At 41.8% G+C, this 13,627-nt stretch overlaps 1 long non-coding RNA gene across 2 annotated transcripts; it reads left to right on the plus strand.

Moving 5' to 3' along the window:
* Nucleotides 1-76: 76 nt before the first annotated feature.
* Nucleotides 77-13,128, plus strand: LOC126353826 (uncharacterized). 2 transcript variants are annotated; one of them, XR_007565213.1, is made up of 5 exons: nucleotides 322-337; nucleotides 1,002-1,128; nucleotides 12,377-12,551; nucleotides 12,631-12,730; nucleotides 12,863-13,128. It is a non-coding gene; the product is annotated as an uncharacterized LOC126353826 (long non-coding RNA). The 2 variants fall into 2 exon arrangements; XR_007565212.1 differs by having other exon boundaries at nucleotides 77-1,128.
* The last annotated feature ends 499 nt before the right edge of the window (nucleotides 13,129-13,627 follow it).

Below are 13,627 nucleotides of genomic sequence, written 5' to 3' on the forward strand. Positions count from 1 at the left end.
GACGCGTTGACCTTCATCTTACTCGCCGCTTGGAGCGCTAGTTTCGCTCCATCTGTCAAACGGTAACAACTTCTACAGCAGTGAGTGTCGCGGCTATTATGTTAGACTGTGATTTTTACCGTCCCTTCCCCTGTGACGTTGTATTGTCTAAAAAAGGAGGTCCATAAGTGTCGCCAGAAATAGTGTCTTCTTAAAACTAGACAGTTGCGTTCTTGAATTTCATTTATAATTTTGTTTATCTCGTGACAGAAAATTTTTACCCTGGTAATTCAGACGCTCACTGTGTTCAGTGTGCAGATTTTTCGCGTCTGTTAATATCTACTACATTGCATTTTGCGTAAGTAGAGCATAATTGTTTTATTCTAGTGTTGGTTTTGCGGATTTCGTTATTCACACGCGCATTATACATGAGGTCGTGTCTATGAGGTATCGTCACAACAACAGTGTTTTTCATCTTATTTACGTTTAAAAAATCCCTCAAACCTGTTATGCACTTTCCGGCTTCGCTATGAGCTACGTCGTTGCCACCCGTCACATAAACTACGATGTCACTGTTCTTCAGTGTATTCCCGTGTTCTGAGACACGAGCTTTTATCGGGATATTTCAGGAGGGCACGTGGAAACACTAGATACTGTTGACAGTATATGCACACCTGATTTGAAACCATTCAAAGTGCGACGCATTTTACGTAGCTGCTGTTTGTTTCCGGTCAAGAGCAATAATATTGTGGTTGGGCAATAAGCGTGAACAGTGAAAAATCCGATAAGTTTGGCTTGGGCACCTCGTTCATCTGATGTTAAATGGCGCAGATAACAAATTAAACCATTATTAGCTTGAAATTGCCCCAGGTGTAACTGCCCAGTATTATTCCGAGTCGATCCAATAGAAGGTACGTCCTGCATCTCAACTTTCATGGTGTCGCCTTTCGTTGTCATAGCTCCGTAACAAACGGCTCTCGAGTGTCAACTATTTACGAGAATAGAAGGCTGGGAATTTGCAGACTAGCTGCCCCATTGCGACTCTGCGGCCGCGAACTTGGGAAGGCTGACGGTTGTGGACACACCATCGCACGTCGCTAAGCAACCTAGACACTACCGGAACACTCCAAAGGCCGCACAGCTGCTACGGTTAGTGATTATCCAGCTCACTTAACTTTGAATACCCTTGTGTTTTAATGTCCTTCTGTAAAGTTGTCACGCATGCTTTTTGACGTGTGATATGTACCATGGGCAGCCATTCGATAATTTGTAAAAAAAAAAAAGGGGGGGGGGGGGAGGAGGGGGCGGGATAAAGAGTATTTTTAATATTTTGGAAGAGACATGACAAACTTAAGTAACCATAAAGAAGTTTCAGTTCCGACCCTGTTAAAGACATGCGTAATACCGACTTTTAGATCATTTTCTCAAAAGAGATACATGATTTCACTATATTTTTTGCTGTTCCTCAGAGCTTGGTGGAGCGGGGTCGGGGGTGCAGGCCTTTTCAAGTTTCCAGATTCCGTCCTTAGGCCATGTAAATCGAGCTTCACCAACCTGTCTCTCGTGATACAGCAGTGAATGTTGTCAAATTTTATTCTGTAGACAAGTATATACTTTGTAATAAGACATATTTTACATGTGTTCCAATGATCATCTTAGAGACCAGACAAGGCTATGTAAGTTTTGTCCTTTCATGTGCAGCCAGCCTGTGTTTGTTCACATTAACCTGAATGGAATGTTACCAGTCAGACTGCGAGCATATACACGGGAACAAGCTTTCTTGTAAGCAATTTTAAAGTATCCTGAGTTAAATGTAGCTTGTAACTTATAGAATCCCTTGTCTTTTTTGACACACTAAAGTTTTCATGCTACTTTAATCTCCAAAAGTTAACTGTGAAATTTTTAAACTAGCCTAATATGTGTAAAAATATAAACGCTTTTACCAGAGAATGGTCATGAGGACCTTGACACCCACATCCATCCACCCACCTTCAGATCAGCACCTGGAGTGGTGGGTAACTGTCAGTACTGTTTGCCAGTAATTGGAGCTATGGTTAAAATCTGAAACAGTGGTAACCTTAGTCTTCCTACAAGAGTAAGAATACCTTGGTCAGTCGCATAGCTTTATTGTACACACATGTGGTTTAAGTAGATAGTGCTGCAAAGTCTTATTACAGTTTTCATGGGAGAGATTCATGCAAAAAACCAACTTGCTTGTCCAGCTATAACTGAGTGAATTTAGTGGTTCTCTTCAGCATTATTGAGAATGTGCTGTACCAATAGATTATAAATATTTACTGTACTGTACTGGTAACAAACATGTTACAAAACACTTTTGCAAATTGCAATAATTTTACAGTGGGAAAGCTGAAAACTTACAAATTGAATTACTGTTTGAAAATTGTTTTTTACCCAAAAGATAAAATAATGGGCAGTAATATATAATGCTGCTCTGCCCCCTCATAATGTTTTGTGGTTCCTACCTGGATGAGGAGAGGGTGGTTTGATAGGTGAGTGGCCAGTTTCCTCTCACTACAACACAAAATGCACATGTGATTAAAATACACTTTATTACAGGAGCCAATTGAGTACTTCTACATCCACATTTATACACCGAAAGCCACCCAACGGTGTGGGGCAGAGGGCACTTTATGTGCCACTGTCATTACCTCTCTTTCCTGTTCCAGTCATGTATGGTTTGCGGGAAGAACGGCTGCCGGAAGGCTCCGTATGCACTCAAATATCTCTAATTTTACATTCATGATCTCCTCGGGAGGTATAAGTACTACCAGTGTTTGTCCCGCTATCGTATAATCATACAGTAAGGGATCCTTCTTTCTATGTGTTCGCAATACATTACATTTATCTATGTTAAGGGTCAGTTGCCACTCCCTGCACCAAGTGCCTATCTGGTGCAGATCTTCCTGCATTTTGCTGCAATTTTCTAATGCTGCAACTTGTCTGTATACTACAGCATCATCCGCGAAAAGCCACATGGAACTTCCGACACTTCAGTGAAGTCCAATCTGAAGTTCTGTGGTTAACATTAATCAGATAATATGTACTGATTCTTGAACCTTGTCCATGTCACAACTATATACAATGACTAACACTCCCTCCAGCTAGCTAAGATGTGAGGCGATGACTGTCACTGTGGAATACTAGAGCACAGTGCAATGCATTGAGGTACAGTGTGAACTTAGTCCCAATGAGACTTACTGAGGGACTGAGATTGAGACAGCTCAGTCAGCACAGTGCCCAGGAGGTGTTATCAGCGCATAGCCTGGGGGTGGCTCTTGGTCTTCTCTTGTCATAGGTTTGCCTAGTTCAGTGCCTGCTATACAATGTTTCCTGTGTGCTCAAAATGGTTCAAATGGCTGTGAGCACTATGGGACTTAACAGCTGAGGTCATCAGTCCCCTAGAACTTAGAACTACTTAAACCTAACCAACCTAAGGACATCACACACATCCATGCCCGATGCACGATTCGAACCTGTGACCATAGCAGTCGCGCGGTTCCGGACTGAAGCGCCTAGAACCACTTGGCCACACCAGCTGGCCACCAGTGTGCTGGCGAAGATGTATGCGAGCACAATATGGCCCAAGAATGATGCGAGAAGCTTTTATTGTTCTGGAGGATGCCTAGTGTTCCACTGTGATAAAATGTAAAGACAAGAACAATCCAATAGAAAACGAAACAACACTTTTGAAGAAATAAATAAATGAAGGCTTAGTTATAGCCAGCACAGTGCCTCAGTTGTGTGTCCCAGACGCTTAGTCAAATTTGATGAAAATTCACCACTAAAACCCTAGAGATATTAAATTTCCAAGTGAAACTGCATACAGAAAACTCAATTGAAGGGTGGTATACCCCTAGACTAACTAAAATAAAAGGCATAAACACTAAATAATATCAAAGAAACTAAAGCTATTGACATTAAGAACAGACTGTATTGAAATATTTACGGGCTAAAAGATCTACAGAATGTAAGCAGATAAAATTAGAGGAGGAAAGCAATGCTAAACTTATTGAAGAGACTCGCAGTACTTAAAAGGCAGCATGGTATTTGGTTAATGAAAACAGGATAAACTCACCTTACACTCTAATTCTTGCAGTCTAGATAATTTAATGCATATGGTATAAAGATAATGGAAAACACAGTAGGTGAAATTCTTGAATCTGGAATAGATCCTACAGTTGCTGCTAAATTTGGAAATAAATGCAACATTGTAATGTCAGAGTGTGTCCTAAAGACGGAGTAAAACCTACAAACCCACAGGAAGATGCAATATTTACAACACTTCCTGTACTGTGTTAAAACCTATAGTCTCTGAAATAACTCATCCCCTGCCAGAAGTAATAAGTAAATGCCTCCATGCTCAGGTATGTCCAGTTTTCATAAAAGAATGGTAGCAGTTCAAAAAAATAGAATCAACATGATAACACTAATAGCTAAGGTAAGGAGTCCATAATGAAAGATAAAGTATTAAGATATTTTGAAGGAAATAACTCTTCTTATGATGCACTTTTGGAGTGGCATATCAATGACAACAGCCCTAAGAGCTAAGTTTCAATGGTATTGGGAGAGCGGTTCTGAAAACTCTCAAAGCCTAGCTGAACAACAGATAAGTACATCAGTGCAAGGAGCGGATTCAGGTGAAAATACGGTACACTGTTATACACCACAGGAATCCATAATAGGGCCACTGGTGTTCCTGATTTTTATTAACAATATAATCTCTTGTGGTTTGTGGCTGACACAATTTGTTTTCTTAAAAAAAAGGGGGGGGGGGGGAGATCCTATTTACTGAGGTGAGGCTGGGCTGATCATGAGCAAGACGAAAAATGTTAAAGGCAAAATGCAGAGGATGACATGCAGCCTCAGCGATACTGTAGCAGCATTAGGTGACACATTAGTCACTAGACTTCTGGGCTGTTCACAGATTCTAAGTTAACCTGTCAACAGCACCCTAAATGCATAATTTTCCAAACATTCAAAAGTCCTGCATCTCCTAAGGAAACTAAAAAGTGTAATATCAGAGCAGTACCTGCTAACAGTATAATCTGCAATGTTCCACCTCAGCTATGATACCAGTCTGCAGGCTGCAAGAATGTGCTTTTATTGCAAAAGAAAGTGACAAGGGTCACCTCAAAGCAAAAAAAAATTACCTCTGAAACAACTTTTTACCCAATTTGCAGTCATGAATGCTTTCAGCCAATACACAAGGGCACTCTGAAAAGTAGTGACTCCCACTTTTTTTTATGGTGAAGCTCTTAAACCTTTTTAAATAAAACAACCTTTATTAACATTCTACATCTTTATTCTTCGTGTCTGCATATTTATTTCTCAACATGGCCACCCTGGCGACAAACACATTTCTCCCAGTGAGAGACCATTTTGTTGATACCCTGACTGTAGAATGTTTGACTATGTTGACAGAGCCACAACCTTACCTCTGCCTGCACTGCTTCATCACTATCAAAATGAAGTACTTGAAGGTGTTATTAAAGCTGTGGTAACAGTTGAAAATAGGATGGAGCCAAGCTGGGACTAAATGGAGGATGATCAATGACAATGAATCAAATGTGTCACGTTGTCAGATGTTGCAATGCTCGTGTATAGTCTGGCTTTGCTGTAGGAGAATGTGCTCCATGTGTGGACAAGCTCTTTGAATATGTTGTTTCAGAAATTCACTTACAGCACGCTGTTTCTCATGCACCAATATGGGGTGGGGCAGTGGCAACAGGTCGAGGCGCCATCGTTGAGCATTTATTGGCGCAGCTCGATCTCTCGATCTTAAATGATGGTGCCTTCACACACTTCAGTGTGGCACATGGCACATACTCCGCCATTGACCTTTCCATCTGTAGCCCTAGCCTCTTACCGTCTGTCCAATGGAGAGTGCATGACGACCTGTGTGGTAGTGACCACTTTCCGATCTTTCTGTCACTGCCACAGCGTCAGTCTTCTGGGCACCCTAGCAGATGGGCTATGAATCAGGCTGACTGGGACTTGTTCTCCTCCACTGCCGCTATTGAGCCTCTCTCTAACGATGCCATTGATGCAGTGGTTCAATCGGTCACCACCGGCATCGTTACTGCCGCCGACTCTGCCATTCCCCGTTCTTCTGGGTCCCTTCGGCAGCGGACTGTGCCTCGGTGGTCGCCTGAGATAGCTGAAGCGATTAAAGCTCGCCGGCGGGCGCTCCAGCGTCACAAGCGGCATTCCTCAATCGACCACCTTATCGCCTTCAAACGGCTGCGTGCGCGAGCCCGCTGCATTATCCGCCAACGCAAGCAGGAGTTCTGGGAGCGGTATGTGTCTACCATTGGCCTCCATGTCACTCCATCACAGGTCTGGGCCAAGATTCGCCGCCTCTATGGCTATCGGACCCCTGTCAGTGTCCCTGCGCTCTCACTGAATGGAGCAGTTTGTACTGACTCCGACGTCATTGCAAACCGCTTGGCAGAGCACTTTGCTATGACTTCCACTTCTGCCAACTACCCCTTGGGCTTCCATTCCATTAAGGAGCGGATAGAACATCGGAGTCTTTCTTTTCGCACTCACCATCCTGAATTGTACAATGTTCCATTCAGTGAGTGGGAATTTCGAAGTGCCCTCGCCGCTTGTCCTGATACTGCTCCTGGGCCAGATAGCATCCACTCTGATGCTGAAACACCTTTCAGTGGACTGCCAGCGACGCCTCCTCGTTCTTCACAACCGCATTTGGGTCGAGGGTGAGTTTCCGTCGCAATGGCGGGAAAGTCTTGTTGTCCCCATTCTGAATCCAGGGAAGAAGCCTTTGGAGGTGGACAGCTACCGTCCCATTAGCCTCACCAACGTTCTTTGCAAGTTGCTTGAACGGATGGTGAGCCGGCGCTTGAATTGGGTACTGGAGTCTCGAGGCCTTCCGGCTCCGTCTCAGGGTGGGTTCAGTAAAGGCCGCTCCGCCGCCGACAATCTGGTGAGCCTGGAGTCGGCCATCCGTACTGCCTTTGCCCGCCGTCAGCATCTGGTTGATGTCTTTTTCGACATGCGGAAGGCGTATGATACGACATGGCGTCATCACGTCCTTTCTACGCTTCATGGATGGGGTCTTCGGGGCCCCCTGCCGATCTATATCCGCAATTTTCTGTCGTATCGTACCTTCCGCGTGCACGTCGCGGCCTCATATAGTTCCTCCCAAGTCCAGGAGAACGGTGTGCCACAGGGTTCTGTTCTCAGTGTCACATAGGTTTTTGGGGATGGTTTTTGATGCCCGGTTGACTTGGCTACCTCATATTCGGCAGCTTAAACAGGCATGTTGGCGGCATCTAAATGCTATGCGATGCCTGAGCCACACCAGGTGGGGTGCCGACCGATCTACTCTCCTACGGCTTTACCAGGCGTTAATCCAGTCCCGTCTGGACTACGGGAGTCTGGCTTATGGCTCAGCATCCCCATCTGCGTTGCGGGTGCTGGACCCAATCCTCCACAGTGGGATACGCCTTGCCACTGGTGCCTTCCGAACCAGCCCTGTGGACATCATACTTGTGGGGGCAGGTGTCCCTCCACTGTGGTTACGACGCCAACAATTACTGTCTTCTTATGCTGCCCATGTTTTTAGCTTGCCCAGGCATCCAAATTATCGTGTCCTCTTCCCGCAGTCAGTCGTTCATCTGCCAAAACGTCGGCCCCGGTTGGGTTGTCCGATTGCCGTACGTGTCAAACAGCTTCTTTCCTGGCTTGTTCCACCTCCTTTCCATGCCCCTCTGCGTACACCCCCATGGTGTGTGCCTCGCCCGTGCCTTCGGCTCGACTTGGCTCATGGCCCGAAGGACTCAGTCCCTCCGGAGGCCTTCCGACGCCGCTTTTATTCCATCCTGGCCACGTATCGGGGCTCTGGCGTTGTCTACACCGACGGTTCGATGGTTGCTGGTCTAGTCGGTTATGCACTAACTCTAGGGGACCATTCTGAACAATGTTCGTTGCCGGCTGGCTGCAGTGTTTACACTGCTGAGATGGTCGCCATCTTTCGTGCCCTAGAGTATATCCGCTCCTGCTCAGGTGAGTCCTTCGTTATCTGTAGCGATTCCCTGAGCGGTTTACGAGCTCTCGACCAGTGTTTCCCTTATTCTCGTCTGGTGATGGCTATCCAGGAGTCCCTGCATACTCTCGCCCGTAACGGCAGGTCAGTAGTCTTTGTTTGGATCCCAAGCCATGTTGGTATACCCGGCAATGAAACTGTTGACCGCCTGGCAAAAGAGGCCACCAGTGCGCCATCTCTGGAGATTGGCCTCCTGGCGGCTGATGGGCAGTCTTACGCCACAGAGTTCTCTCGTTTTGGGATGCTGAATGGCGCGGTTTGACCACCCCTAACAAACTCCGTGCCGTCAAGGACACGACGACTGTGTGGCTGTCATCCATGCGAGCCAACCGCAGGGACTCAGTCGTTCTTTGTCGGCTCCGCATTGGCCATACCCGACTCACGCACAGTTATTTACTGTGTCGTGAGGATCCCCCTCTTTGTCGTTGTGGGGCGTCCTTGACGGTGGTCCATATTCTGTCGGAGTGCGCCCTTTTAACCGTGCTCAGGCAAACTTTTGCAATGCCTGACACGCTCTCTGCTCTTTTATCAGATGACTCTGCCATGGTGGACTTGGTTTTGTGTTTTATTTGGGCAGGGGGTTTTTATCCTTTAATCTGAGTTTTTTAGTGTTGATTCTGTCTTTTAGCCTCTGATTTTAAACTGAGTTTTTAAAGTGTTCTTGGTGGTGGGCTTTTCTTCTTTTTCTCTATGGTCATCCAACCACCGTCACACTGTGTGTTTTAATTTGTTTTGTCTGGTCTCTGTCAGAGTATTTCATGTCCTGTTTCGTCTGCTGTCTTTCCTGTTGTTCGTTTTTTATTCTCTTCGGGTGGTTTTAGTTTTTATGGAACAAGGGATCGATGACCATAGTAGTCTGGTCCCTTTAATCCCACAAACCAACCAACCAACCTAGGAGGGACTCCACACATGATCCTTATGGCTCTTTTTTGTACACACAGTACTGATTTCCCCAAAATATAATTCCAAATGCCATAATTGCATTAAAGTAACCATAATACGCTGACTCCATGGTTTCCATATTTCTATAAGAAGAAACAATGTGCAATGCAATGCAATACATAACAGGTAACTTAGGAAATTCCTTTATACTTCCACATAATAGCCATTCCTCCAAAATTATTGAGACTTTGCTTCCTTAATCAATGTAAATTTCCACTTCTTTATATCCTATTTTCCAATTAAAATTGGTTTGCATTGCACCTTTTCTAAATTTTCCTCTTCCACTAATAACCAATCATTAATAGGTGATATTTTACTATAAGCGATAATTTTACGTACATATGGGCCGAATTTTGTTCTGTGACATCCTGGAGTCTTGCCCTTGACCCAGGATTGTTGTCATTTTCATCACTATGGTCAGATACCAATTGGAAATTACTTCAATAATACACTAATTTTCCTCTGTGTCATTATTTTGTTGCATATTCATTTGTTGATTTTGAGTTGTAAACTCCTGCAAGCTTATGTTATCAGTATGATTTCTGCCCCCTCTATGGTTATTGTGATTTAGACTGTTATTCCTGCCGTGAACAGTACCATTACTACTTACTCTACAATAATCGGATTCCTTCATCTGCGGTAAGGAATTAGGAAAGGATTTGTTATTCCTATTCCTCGTATTTCAGTCATACACTGAATAATTTACATTTCTTTCAATATTCAGCATGGCTAAACCTTCAATAAATGTCAGTTTTCCACCCTCTCTCCAATATTTCTTGTCGAGCGTGGTATGGTAAACATGTACGGAGTACTTTTACTTGGTGCATTTCATCTACTGGATCATCTAAGTATTTCGATTTTGTCAGATGCCATTCTATGTACTTTTTATATGCGCCCCATGAATTATAGTATGGAGCAGGGTCTCATAAATTTAAGATTAATTTTCCCGAGTACATGATGGCGAGTACTTACTCTTAAAGCTTTCTTCAAAATCTTTCCAATACGCATATTCTTCTTCATGAGCATTTCCCCATTCTGCAGCATCTCCCATTAAATATCCTAATGTTAAATCTATTTTCTTTGTCATCACACTTTTTAGGCAAAAATCTGGCCAACACTCTTAAAAAATAAATTGGATGTACATCACCGTCTGGTTTATACTTTGGAAATTGCTTTGCTAAATTAAACTCATTTCCTATATATAAAAACCTCCATTACATCTTTAGTTACTCCTTTACTATTTTCTAATTTCTTTTTATTATTGCCTATTGCTTCCCATAGCCTATAAAGTTCTTGTTTACTGTTAATTGTACCTTCCCCAGAAGTGATATTGTTATTTATTTCTGTTTTGTCTTTTACTTCTTGTTCTACGAGTAACTGTAAACATTTTTGCAAATGTTGTATAGCATCAGGTGTCCTTAGTAAAGCATTTTTCCAAATGGACATGATAAGCTTGTTTTTAGCTGAAATACTTCATACCACTTCGGATCAGGAATTCACATTATCTACATAGCCCGTCCACTGTCGGGTTGTTATTCTGTGTACGCTTTCTTGTAAATCATCTGTTAACACTTGTTGTACCTCTATTGATACTGATTCTTGTAATTCATTTACTTCAGAGTTTATTTCCATTATTTTAATGTTTTCATTATTAATTTGTACATTAAAGTTAAAATCTAAGTTAGCTTTAACCTCTTGTATTTTATGGCTTAGTATGTCCTCTATTGATTCAGTAATTTGTTCTTTAACAGACTTAATTAATTCTAGTTTTTCCGCTTTCCATCCTTCCTTGTCCTTCTCTGTTTGTTCTTTAATTATACCTTCTAGTATCAATCTTAACTACTCGTTTTGCATTTCCATCTTTCTTGTGATTGGATTGCACTATTTATTACCAACCAACAATGTTAACATTAAAGCTATACTAACACTACTGTTTCTACTTTTTAAATGTTTACGGCTCACCCTTCTGCGGAACTGTGAATTGCATGTTGGTAGCAGAACAGCCAAAGCTGGTGCTGAAGCCTGCTCTCGTGCTGCAAACTGCCACTGCCTGGACAACCCAGCACCCTGTACTTGAGTAACTGCTCACCCCTCTGTGTTGATAACTCCCTCTGGATCAATGTCCGCCATATGCGTTATCCAGCCCAAACAATTTTCTTAAGTTTTGAACTAATTCCGTGCACTCATTGCTTGTAATGTGAGTGCACTTTCTGCTGCCATGTTCTTCTTCTTTCTTCCTGTTTCAGATTTGTGACAGTAAATTATATTTTGCATTTATTATGTGTTTACTATTCTTTCTTAGACAATTTGTTTGAAAGAATCTTTTAATTATTTTTTATTTCTTGTTATGTGCATTATAAGGTACTGTTGTTGATCGCTAGTTGCCAGCAGCAACTTCTGTCTTCTAATCTTTGGAGTTTTAATTCTGACTCAAATTAAAATCCTGCTGCTGTATATGTTGTAAGATTTGAGGTGGGTCATATACCAGCACTAGCAAGGAGTTGCTTCCCTGGCCGATATAACAGGACAATATTTTGCTGACCCCAAGTAGTATTACCTTCATCCTCTCTTCTCAGAGTAGTTTTATGGTGGTCTGGATCCTTCCATGCCACCTCTCCGTCGATCCAACTATGGTGGTGATTTCTGGAATGTTTCTGAAAGTCTTCGCTGTTGGGCTACTAAATAAATAGCCACACTTTTCACAAACAGGGGCATAATTTGCCCAACATTTTCACTATTACTTTTAACACCACAACTAACAATTGCTACGGTAATACCACTCTCTTGAGTACATTGACATGACAGTACATGTGTACTCTAGGACCTGAGAGAAAAACCAGAAAATCAACTACCACTCTTAAATTGTTTATTACGCCCTTGTTGATGGGTCATTTACTCCAAGGCCCTCGGATTCAGGCAGTTGCTGCACCATGGCACAAATGACTCCCAGACGACCAGTGGTTGTGATACCATTTTTACTGGTCCCCTTCTTGCCAGCTCCACCGCTGCTCCACATTTGCTACATACAAGAAAGGAACACACACAGTTTCCCCTTTCTCGCTACATTTATTCGTATTCAGTTTAATCAAGAGCCTCTTAACCATGTAACATGTGACTGTATGAAAGCATGCCACAGGAGTTGCAACAAGTATTGGGTATTTTGGTTTCCACATTTGTCACTGATTTTTCAAAATTGGCTTTTTTTTTTGTATTCAAGGTTTTTATCAAATAAACCTTGCAGTCTAACTCCACTTGCTTATGTAGAGGAATTTAAAAAATAAATTTACAAATTTATGCTTATTTGACATGTGACATTGTATTGTGTCAATTTGATTCGAAGTTCACATTTTCTGTCTTTTGTTGCAGTGAAACGAGTTCTTAACGAGGTTGTGCGATGTCTCCTGATGAGTTCTGTTATGCTCATGGTGAACACAGTTTATTGAAAAATAGACAGAACATCACTAACTTCATAAAGTAAACAATATTTGGCATCTTTGGTATTCATTTTGTGGATAAAGAACAGCCATGCACTCCCTATAGGGTTTGTAATTCAGACTGAGAAACTATTGCTATCCACACTCATTTATTCTGCATTGATTTTCTTTGTATCCTCTTTCCAGGCAGCACCAATTTCACCTGACAGAACTCTTGTATGGCTGCCCTATTTTTACTTGTAAGATCTGTTGCAACCTTCATCAGAAGAAGATGATTTATGGAAAAGTATGTCAAAATATCACAGTTTTCATATTAAAATTTCATTAAATATATATCAGTGACAATGTCTTAATTATTTCTGTTACTTTGCAACTGTAGTCTTAAGTTTTGTTCCTAACACAGATCTTGTCTTTACAGTGGTCTCTGGATGAAAACACATACAACACTGGTGCAATATTCTACAATATTTATTATTTGTTCCACAAACTGATTATTAGCTGTTACACGATCATCTGGTACAAAGTTAAGTGTATGGTGCAGAGATATTCTGTTGGATCTTCATTTCCAGATATGAAAATATTTAGCAATGAAATAAGATTATTTCAGTGTAAATGTAATATCATCTTTTGTAACTAAGAGAAAATATGTGACAAATCAACAGATGAATGATGTACAAATTAAAACAGGTGTTTATGGAAGAAAATAAGTTTATTGTTCAGCTTTGGTGATGTTCCAAAAATGTCCCTGAACAAAATAATGTCTTACCTTTAATATATCCTAAATTACAACTGGATAAGGTGTGCTAGATATAAGCAGGTAAGGCAAGCAGCTGTGATTCTATAAGCTTTTATTTTCCAGAAAGAGTGATGAATTACAATATGGGATTATTGAGTAGTATCTGCAGTTAGAAGTGGTGAGTAAGGGAACTGTGTCTGGTCATACAGTGAATGTCTATAAAGTGTGTGATTTTCAGATTTTTATCTGGTCCCCAAACAAAGATGTTGCAGGCCAAAAAAGGAAAAATTCAGAAAACCTTTTTTTTTTTTTAATGGAGTATTTTTAAAAGTATAAGCTTCTCATCACTGATACACCATCAACGAAATTACAGTGTTTAACGTAATAGAACAAAAATATTAAGTCTGACAAATTACTCCTTCTGTACAAAATGATTATTCAAAAATT

This window comes from Schistocerca gregaria, chromosome 3 (assembly GCF_023897955.1).
Source record: "Schistocerca gregaria isolate iqSchGreg1 chromosome 3, iqSchGreg1.2, whole genome shotgun sequence".
Taxonomy (NCBI): domain Eukaryota; kingdom Metazoa; phylum Arthropoda; class Insecta; order Orthoptera; family Acrididae; genus Schistocerca; species Schistocerca gregaria.